Here is an 11,542-nt window from a genome sequence, read left to right as displayed (position 1 = left end):
AAGTTTAACGTTTCATATATATAGTATGGAATACTAACGTGTATTAAATATATTACATGCAACTATGATTATTAATATATTTGATCCTTGATTGCCTTAAAAATCTCATACCATAAATATGCATCTCAAAGAGATGCACTTATGTAAATACATGGAAAAATCTGTATACAAATTCAGGAGAGTTTGGAACTTTCTAAAGCCTACCTAAGGATCGCAGAGAGCTCTATTGACTCTCAAGATGAAAACCTCTATTATCTCTTTTCAACTTGACTCCATCTCTTTGACACCACTAGCATCTAAATGTATTGAACAGCCACTATTTCCATTTATGCATCTCCTGTAATCTCCTTAAGCCATTATGATTTATATTCTGCAACCATCATTTTACTGAAACCTCCCTTAATAAATATAATAGGTTCTTGCTGAATCCAAATTATGTTTTCCAATTTTTATCTTACTTGATTTCTCAGGAGTATTTCACACTCATCACCACTCCCTACTTCTTGCCATGATTGCACTCTTTCCTTTCTTCCCTTCCTCATCTCTGCCTACTTCTTGTTAGAAGCATTTCCTAAGTATTAGTGGTCATTGAGGTCCTGTCATCATTTCCTCATATTATCTGATTCTACACCCTCTTAATTATCAGTGTTCCTCTCTTCCATCATTTCAAATACCAGTAATGATTTTCAAACACTTCTTATCAGCCCAGATTTCTCTTTGATAGACTAGTATTTCAACTGCTTTTGAATATCTCTAATTAGATGGCTCACGGTCAGATAATAACCCTTAACATGATCAAAGGTGAATTCATTTTGCTTCAACCCAAATATACTCATCTCTGTTTCATATCCCATTGAAAGGAGGTTCAATATTTATATCACCTATCCTTTCTTATCTCTCAATTTTTATCCTGCCTCTTGCAAACTATACACCACATGCCCTTGCTTTAAAACTTTAATAGGCTCCCTTTATCCACAGGATACATCTTAAAACACTTTAACAAGATTTGCATGTCTTGCTTAGATTTTTATTCTTTTCTTTCAGTCAAAGCCTCCCTTACCACTCTGCTATAGCCAACTCGGCACCATCCACCATTCCTTATGCAAGCCATAGTTTATCTGCCTCTAGTTATTTGTCCTCACTTTTACCCTTTCATGTCATTCATCCACAAATTTCCTCGGTAACACATTTTCATCCTAATTTCTGATCTTTCACAAATTGATTAAATATATTACCTACATTATATTTTTTATCACAATGTGGGACTCCTGACTCCCTATGTATCTGGTTCCCACATGATGCAAGGAAACCAAAAATTATAAATCAATACATTATTTATATTATCAAATAAGTCTCAACACCCAAGACACATTTTATAATCCCAAAACTCAAAAAATTAATTGGTATAGTAAATAAAGGAAAATAAAGCAGAAACACAAATGTACGCTGTAACAAATATTTGCTAACTATGGTAAAATGATCACTAAAATTTAATTATGTAAAATGTGAGTTTGCATAATTTCAAGATGAATTAAAGGACCATAATGAGATTTTATTGTTAGCTTGCCAGGAGTCCCAAGCTCCCTCTATCCAAATCTACACTGGACACAGTTGCAGTTTGGCATTATTTTGTGATAGTGGTCTGCCACAACTTACATATCTCTGAGATGATTTGGAGTTCTTTGGCTGAATAGGACTTCAGATATGCCAGGAAGTTGGCTGACATGTTTGATTAGTACCTGCTTTGCATTTTTTTGTTTTGTTTCATTTGTTTGTGACAGTTTCTCACTTTGTCACCCAGGCTGGATTGCAGTGGCATGATCATGGCTCACTGCAGCCTCAACCTCCCAGGCTCAAGCAATTCTCCCACCCTGGCCACTCAAATAGCTAGGAGTACAGGCACACATCACCACACCCAATTAATTATTATTTTTTATTATTATTTTATAGAGATGAGGTTTTGCTATGTTGCCCAGGCTGGTCTTTTAACACCTGGGCTCAAGCGATTCCCCCCATTTCAGCCTCCCAAAGTTCAAGAATTATAGGCGTAAGCCACCACACCTAACCTTTTCTTTTCTTTTTGTTTGTTTGTATTTGTTTTTGGACTAATTCGGGGAGATCTGATAATATATTTTGGGTCTTGAGAACCCAAGTTTTGCATTACCACTTCCCAAAATAAAGTGTCATGTGGGACATCACCTTGATACAATGGAAGCCTCCACGTTAATTACCAGCAAGTACATCCCAGAGGTCACAGAATAGAAAGGCACACAGAACAAATGAAAACGATCAAATGACGCATTTTCTCAAGTCTACTAAAAACACGTAGAAACAAGGGAAAATAGATGGAGTTGGTTATCACTTGTAGGATAGGGCACAAACAGTGTGGAGAAACCTTACTACCTAAACTCTGGGATCCACAATGTTTTTGTGTCTTGTTCCTCTCTCTGTCCCATTAGCCTTCCACATGAATGGTGTGGTTACAAGGCCCATAATTGAGGGGACTTGGAACACCTGCTAGGGGTCAAAAGGGCAGAAGGCATCCTGGGTCAATGGCACACACTCTATTAGAAATACGCAGGGACAAATACATCTGGCTGGGAGATGTAGCTCTCTACTTAGCTGGATGAATAGTGATGGGTTTTATTTGTGTTACTTGGGCAGAAGATATACATGGTTATAATTAGTGTCATCTATGGATGGCCAAATAAAGACCTCTTGAATGCTAGTTTTTCATGTATATCTAGTGTATCCTAAATACCTAGAATCTCCTGTGTATTTGTTATCAAGTATATTCATATATAATGAATACAAATACATACACAAATATGTACTACTCACATGTATCATGAACATTGGATATCTCTAGTCTTTCTGTGCTTTTCTGTCTATGTTTAACACATACAAGCTCTGATATTTATTTTATACTTTACAATTCCCATGAATTCTGCCTATGTCTAACAAACATTTTGCTTACTAACTACTTATCCATTCTTGAAATAAAAAAGACTTGGAGCATCTTTTACAAACTACAAACTTATCTATGAAAATTGAATATTTGAAATAGCAAATGCACATTTCACAAACATAGCCTGCTGTGTCTGACTTTATTTTCTAAAAATGGCAGCAACAATACTTTTTACCATGTGATTTGGTGCTACTCTCATTAAGAGAAAGGGATTTATGTTTCTTCCCCTTGAAACCAGATGGGTTGTTATGGCTGTCTCATAATACGAGTATTGCATGTGACTTCTAAAGCTTAAGTCACTTAAGCTTAAAAATTACACGTGACTTCTAAAGCTTCAGTCACTGTTTGTGACCTTGTTCACTACTTGCTCTCCTGCCTTGCTCACTACTTGCTCTTGAAGATTTATCTGGTCATATCTGACTATCCTTGGGCTGCTATAATTGTGAGTAAGCCCGAGCTATCCCATTTTGCAATACAATGTAGGGAATCCATATGATGACACACATACACAGAGGAAAAGAGAGATTCCTGGACAGCCCCCACTACTTTAGTTGACTCCCACCCTGACACTTCCCAGTTTAGTTACTGTCTGACTGTATGTGCATAAGAGATTCCAAGCCAGAACTACTTAGGCGAGCTCTGACTCACTTATACCATGATTAAGAATAAAGTGATTGTTGTTTTAAATTACTAAGTTTTGGCATGATTTTTTACTCAGTAATGCATCGGTAGAGTATCTGTCATTTTCCTACCTGGTCTTGACCTATCTTCTATATCTTATGCCTTAATATTCATAATATATGAACTTAAATTCACCCTATTTATGGTGGAGAAGAAGATAAGAGTCAATTGCTCAATAAATTATATAAACTGTTATTTTGGAGAAATTTTTCTACATAATTTCAACTGTCTAGCACTTCTTAAAATTAGTACTAATTTGGGATTGAAGTTGCTGATTTCTCTTTACTGTCTTTGTAAAGCATGCATTTGCCTTCTTCATTGTTCAATGAATCTTTAAACTATGTCCAAAGTGAGGATTACTCATATCAGTTATTCTTGTGGTTTAATTTACTGTCCATGACTGCTTGCACATGTCTTTGAATGGTAAATAGTAAGTAAGGGGTCATTGTCATGTTAGTGACCTTTTCCCAATGATTTCTCATCTAAAGAACAGTAACACTCACTGATCTCAACTTCATACAGTTTATTTGTGTTGCTGGTTAATCAAGTAAAATGTTCACTAGGCATCAGCAATGCCAATGGTCAAAGTAATTTGGTAATCATAAATCCATTTGAGTCATAGCTGGATGATTTATATTTGATAGAAGTTAAAAAGTAGGTATTATAAGTCATGCAGTACCTGTCTAGCTTCTTCAGGTAGTCGAGGTGGAAAATTCAGGAATTTATATTACTGAGTTTTTATTTTACTAGTTTGTAAGATTGAAATTACACTAGTACTGTCAGTATAAAACATTTTTAATTACAAAGTAAGGGTCTCTAAATTGGAGTAGAGTGAAAAATGAAAACCTTTATTATAAGCTTCATGTTAGAATAAATATTCTTTCTATTTAAAAACAACTGTTCATTGTATTTACACCATTTCTCTTCCCTTTTTATCAGACTTTTTATAAGTGTATGGTCACCAAATCTGAAGATGGATATAAAAGACTTTTTCCTATGAAATTTTATTTTCCTTTATAAAAGAGAAAATATTTTAGAAGGCATTGCCATTTTTTATTGTTTGTTTTTTCTCTCCTAGTGCTCTTAGATTTAATGTCAGAAAGTATTGAGTGATGCAAAACAAAATTCCCTGAAACTTGTCTTCTCTTACCATACTTTGACTTCAAAATATAACTAACAGTTTTTGCTTTTGAGAACAGTAAGATATCCTTGGTTATGAATTGAAATGTCAGTAAATATTTGTCAAGTTGCTAGAGTTTACAGTAATCTCATATAAATGCATAGATAAAAGCTGACTAATATAGGCTTTCACAAAAATTTATCTTGTGAGAAGTGATGCTTATAAATTTGCGTGGAGGCACAAGAGTCAGTAACGATGTGCTTAGCATAGCTTTAATATTCTGCAGTTTGCTTTTTTAGACAGGTAGGAAGAATAACATATAGCATAAACATCACAAGACACATGCTAAACTTACAATAAACAATGCTTACCCTTTGTAATAAAAAGAATTGGGTGTTTAATTTTTATCTTTGTTTTCAATTAATTGAGTTTAATATGTTTCTTAAATTTACGCATCACAGAAAGTTAAAATATAACATTTTCTAACATACCTTTCATTTCCATTATTATTTTCACAAACAATGTATGGGAGAAACTGGCTAAGTTTTAATCAACATCTTTTAATTTTTTCTGTACTTAAGTCTAGACTACTTTCCCAGTTTCTTTTGTAATTAGATGTTGCCATGTGAGTTGTTCTTACCAGTGGAACTTGAAAAAAGTCTGGTCATGTGTGGGCCAAGGTTTTTTATGAAGTGAGTATGCTGCCTCCACTCTCTTTCCCCTGCCACTGCCTGGCAAAACCCAAGGGGATGACAAGGCACAGACAAGAAATGAGTCTGAATTACTCTAAAGGAGAAAGCAGTCCACTGATCAACTCTACCTTGGGATACTGAGAAAGTAAAGAATAAACTTCGTTTCAGTTTGACATATTAAATATTTGGGATTGTTTTGTCGCCTACCCTAATAATACAGTGTGATAATACCATATGACTTTATTTTTAATGGAAATACAGTTTGTGTTCTCACAAGACTATTATATGTAAAGTGTATTATGATAGTTTCTTCTACTATCTGTATATAAATCCATCTTAAATTTTAAGTTCAACTTTAAGCATAAATATAGAAAATGTAATTTATTTTTAATAATGTTAATAAATTATTTTCATTGTAGGAAAAATATTTTGGTAAATAGGTAACTATACAGTTGAAATGGTGTAATATTGAGATGAAAATGTCTTTTACAACTAACATTATTTGCATTCTATTTGCATGAAAATTATTCCTGTACTTAAAATGTAAATTATTGCTATTTACTAAATTTTTGTTATTTTAATGGCCCATTTTAATTACCCATTTTTTTTGGTGCCTGATATCATTAAACTTCATCTTCACAAATAAATCCACCCGGCCGGGCGCGGTGGCTCAAGCCTGTAATCCCAGCACTTTGGGAGGCCGAGACAGGCGGATCACGAGGTCAGGAGATCGAGACCATCCTGGCTAACACGGTGAAACCCCGTCTCTACTAAAAAATACAAAAAACTAGCCGGGCGAAGTGGCGGGCGCCTGTGGTCCCAGCTACTCGGGAGGCTGAGGCAGGAGAATGGCGTGAACCCGGGAGGCGGAGCTTGCAGTGAGCTGAGATCCGGCCACCGCACTCCAGCCTGGGCGACAGAGCCAGACTCAGTCTCAAAAAAAAAAAAAAAAAAAAAAAAACAAATAAATCCATCCTTGATTTAAATAAAAAACAAGTGACCATTATTATATTTGTATATTATTATATTATTAATATACCATGTGATATTCAGACTATCTAAAGGGATGGGAGGAAAGGATTACCATAGTAAAAATAAGTTGTATAACAGATTCCATTTAAGGAGTTGTATTAGTCAGGGCTGTCTAGAGGGACAGACCTAATTGGAGATATGTGTGTGTGTGTGTGTGTATATATATATATATAACTTAATACTTCCCCTTTATATATATAAAGGAGAAGCTCCATATGTATATGAAGCTCTCTCTCTATATATAGTGTGTGCATATATATACATATATATATGTGTATATACATATACACATATACATATATATATGTAAAGGGGAGCTTATTAAGTACTAACTCACATGATTACGAGGTCCCACAACAGGCCGTCTGCAAGCTGAAGAGCAAGGAAGCCAGTCCGATTCCCAAAGTTGAAGAACGTGGAGTCTGATGTTAGGGGTCAGGAAGCATCCAGCATGGGAGAAGTTGTAGGCTGGGAAACTAGGCCAGTCTAGTCTTTTCACAGTTTTCTGCCTGCTTTATGTTCTAGCCATGCTGGCAGCTGATTAGATGGTGCCCACACAGATTAAGGGGGGGTTCTGCCTTTCTCAGCCCACTGACTCAAATGTTAATCACCTTTAGCAACAACTCATACCTCACAGACACACCCAGGATCAATACATTGCATCCTCCAATCCAATCAAGTTGCCAGTCTCTATTAACCATCACAAGTTTATCCCTTGTCAATCTGAACACATACAGATCTCCTGAGATCATACATGATCTTCAAGTAAAGACAATAATAATGTCATAATTATGCCAAACATAATGCAAATATCCTTCATACAACCAGAAATGCACCAATCCCCCACCCAAAATACTATTACATAAAGTTAACAATATTTAAATGTTGATATAAAGCCAATAAATCTTACTTCACATGATAAAGGAAAAAGGAAATAAAATGAAGATATATTATTAGTACAAGAAAACATGCACAAACATGTTTTTAACAAAATAAGGAAGAAATACTCATGACAGTTACAGTCCCCCTTTCTTGCAGCTGGTCACTTGGTCGTAGCCAGTATTGATGACTACTTTCTTCTACTATTCATTCTGTATTCACCTTGCCTTCAGCAAGCACATCAGCAGGTCATGGTTTTCTTTTCCTGGTGGAATGACCCAAACCTTCATTCCTGAAGGGTCTAGGACATTTGTAGTCCTGCCTGGATTGGGCTGTTGTAGTTTCCCATTGACCTTAATCAAAGGGCATGGTAATACTAAACACACCCTAATGGATCTCCTGTATTCCATGCATACTTTTCCTTATCTCTATTGTGGAATAGTAGATTGATTTCATCTTGACAGTCCAGGTCAATCACCCCAGTCAACACTGTAACTCCCTTCATAGCCTGTTACCTTAAAGGTAGGAGGAGCCCAAAGCGTGCAGGTGGCAATCTTAACTTCCAGTTTAATGGAATCGTTGTTGTGTCTCCTGGTGGCAGAGTTCCTCCCTCTGGAACTAAGACCACTAGGCCAGCAGAACAGAATGTCACAAGAACGGGAAGCAAAAATTTTGCTAGTGGATCACTAGGGGTGATGATAAGTGGAGCCACTTCCACTTCCACCCCTTGATTCCTGGATCCTTAAATCCTGGCTATGGGAAAAACAGTGCCATATATTGGACTCTGATTTGGAGCATACACCGCCTTCTGGAGAACTTTGCCCCAGGCCTTAAAAGTATGGACACCTAGTTGGTGGTGTAATTGTGATTTCAAAAGGTACTTCCACTGTTCTATCAATCCAGCTGCTTTAGGATGATGGGGAACATGGTAAGACAAGTGAATTCCATGAGCATGAGCCCACTACTGCACTTCTTTAGCAGTAAAGTGAGTGCATTGGTCAGAGGCAATGCTTTATAGTATACCATGACAGTGGATAAGGCATTCCATGAGTCCACGAATGGTATTCTTGGCAGAAGCATTGAGTACAGGATAGGTAAACCCATATCCAGAGTAAGTGTCTATCACAGTAAGGACAAACCTCTGACCTTTCTGTAATGGAAGAGGTCCAATATAACCAACCAACATGCCACCAGGTAGCTGGCTGATCACGCTGAGGAATTGTGCCATATTGAGGGCTCAGTGTTTGTTTCTGCTGCTGGCACATTGGGCACTCGGCATTGGCTGTAGTCAGCAGCCTTGGTGAGTGGAAGTCCATGTTGCTGAGCCCATGTATAACCTGTATCCCTGCCACCATGGACACTTTGTTCATTGGCCCATTGGACCATGACAGGGGTAACTGGGGAAAGAGTCTGGTGTCCACAGAATGGGTCATCCTATCCACTTCATTATTAGAATCCTTTGCTGAGGTCACCTGTTAGTGAGCACTCACATGGCATACAAATATCTTCACAATTTTTGACAATTCAGACAGATCCATCCACATACCTTTTCCCCACATTTCTTTGTCACCAATTTCCAATTATGCTTCTTCCAAGTCCCTGACCATCCAGCCAAACCATTGGCCCATAATCAGTATACAATCGCACATCTGGTCATTTCTCCTTCCATGCAAAGTGCACAACAAGGTGCACTTCTCAAAGTTCTGCCCACTGGGAAGATTTCCCTTCACTAGTGTCCTTCAGGGATGTCCTAGAAAGGGGTTTTAGTGCTGCAGCTGTCCACTTTCGGGTGGTGCCTGCATACCATGCAGAACCATCTGTAAACCAGGCCCTAGTCTTCTCTTCCTCTGTCAACTGATCATAGGGAACTCCCCATGAGGCCATTGGTGCAGGCTGGGGGAGAGAAGGCAGGATGGCAGGAGTGGACACCATGGGCATTTGAGCCGCTTCCTCATGTAACTGACTTGTGCCCTCAGGACCTGCTCGAGCCCAATCATGTATATGTCACTTCCATTTGATGATGGGATGCTGCCATTCATGACCCACTTTACGCCTAGATGGGTCAGAAAGCACCACGTTCATGATAGGCAGTTCAGGTTACATGGTGACTTGATGACCCATAGTCAAACATTCAGTTTCCACCAAAGCCCAGTAACAGGTCAAGAACTGTCTCTCAAAAGGAGAGTAGTTATCTGCAGAATATGGCAGGGTCTTGCACCAAAATCCTAGAGTCCTCCGCTGTGGTTCACCTCTGGGGGCCTGCTAAAGGCTTCAGACAGCATCCCTTTCTACTGCTGACACCTCAAGCACTATTGGATCAGCTTGGTCATAGGACCCAAGTGGCAGAGCAACTTGTACAGCAGCCTGAACCTGTCGGAGACCCTTCTTTTGTTCTGGACCCCACTCAAAACTGGTGGCCTTTCAGGTCACTCAATAAATGGGCCATAGCAACACACCCAAATGAGGAATGTGTTCCTCCAAAATCCAAATAGGTCCTCTAGGCACTGTGCCTCTTTCTTGGTATAGGAGGGACCAAATGCAGTAACTTATCCTTTACTGTAGAAGTCTCACACCACTGGACCCCTAGAAATTTTACCGAGGTAGAAGGTCCCTGAATTTTAGTTAAATTTATTTCCCATACTCTGGCAAGCAAATATCTCACCAATAAGTCCAGTGCTACTTCTTGCTCACAGGATCCAGTCAACATAATGTCATCAATGTAATAGACCAATGTGATACCCAGTGGTAGCGAAAAGCAATCAAGTTCTTTTCCAGTAATAAGATTATGACACAAAGCTGGACAATTGATATACCCCTGAGGTAGGACAGTAGAGGCATATTGTTCATCTTTCCAGTTGAAGGCAAATGGCCTCTGGTGGGCCCTATGGACAGGAATGGAGAAAAAGGCACTTGTCAAGTCAATGGCTGCTGCATAGCAGGTACCAGAAGATGTGTTAATTAGCTCAAACAATGAAGCCACATCTGGTACAGCAGCTGCAATTGGAGTCACCACTTCATTAAGCTTACAATAATCCACTGTCATTCTCCAAGGTCCATCTGTCTTCTGCACAGGCCAAATAGGAGAGCTGAACAGGGACGTGGAGGGAATCACCACCTCTGCGTCTTTCAACTCCTTGATGGTGGCACTAATCTCCACAATTCCTGCAGGGATGCAATATTATTTTTGATGTACTATTTTTCTTGGTAGAGGCAGCTTTAATGCCTTTCATTTGGACTTTCCCAGCATAATAGCTGTCACCCTACCAGTCACAGAGCCAATGTGCAGGTTATACCAGCTGCTAAGTATGTCTATGCCAATTATGCATTCTGGCACTGGGGAAATGACCACAGGATAAGTCCCTGGACCCACTGTAAGTTGGACCTGAGCTAAAACTCCTGTAATTACCTGACCTCCATAAGCCCCTACTTTAACTGGAGGACCACAATGAGATTTTGGGTCCCCTGGAGTCAATGTCAGCTCAAGCTTGTCTTCAGTGGTCCCCGAAATGTCTAATCATTTCCCTTTCCCCATTGCACAGTTACCCTGGTAAAAGGCCAGAGGTCTCCCTGGGGGAGGATGGGAGAAAGATTAACATCATAAATTGTCAGTTGTGTAGTGGGGTCCTTCCTCAAGGGGACGCAGCCTCCCCTCCATTCAAGGGGTTCTGGGTCTGTAAACTGGGTGAAGTCTGGAAATTGATAGAAGGGCCATGATTCTTTGTTTTTATAATTCAAATTAGTCTTTTGTACTTTCGACCTAGAAGTTTTATACTTGTATAAATTAAGTAGGAATGCAGTAGGCTTCCTATCAATTTCACTTCTAGAAACACCGTGATTAGTTAGCCAATATCAAAGCCTTACACAAGTCAGACTCTTCTGATTGCTCCTTTGCCTCTGCTGTCCATTATGGTAGCCAGGCCCACCTTGCCTTTGATGGTTGAATGCCGCCACTTGGCCCCTCTTTAGGATCCAATTATTCCCAGTGTATTTAAACTTTGTAGTTGAGTGACTGCAGTTCCCACTGTTAGGTCTGACATATAGAGAAGAGCAATTACAGAGCTTTTCAAAGATGCAGATGTTGCCCTCACAAATCTATTTCACAAAGCATTGGTCAAGGGTATATTTTCTAGACCTCCCAGCTGGGATGAGTAGGTCTAAAGTGACTAATCC

The sequence above is a fragment of the Papio anubis genome, chromosome 9 (assembly GCF_008728515.1).
Source record: "Papio anubis isolate 15944 chromosome 9, Panubis1.0, whole genome shotgun sequence".
Classification (NCBI taxonomy): domain Eukaryota; kingdom Metazoa; phylum Chordata; class Mammalia; order Primates; family Cercopithecidae; genus Papio; species Papio anubis.
Note: the sequence above shows the minus strand (reverse complement) of the source record.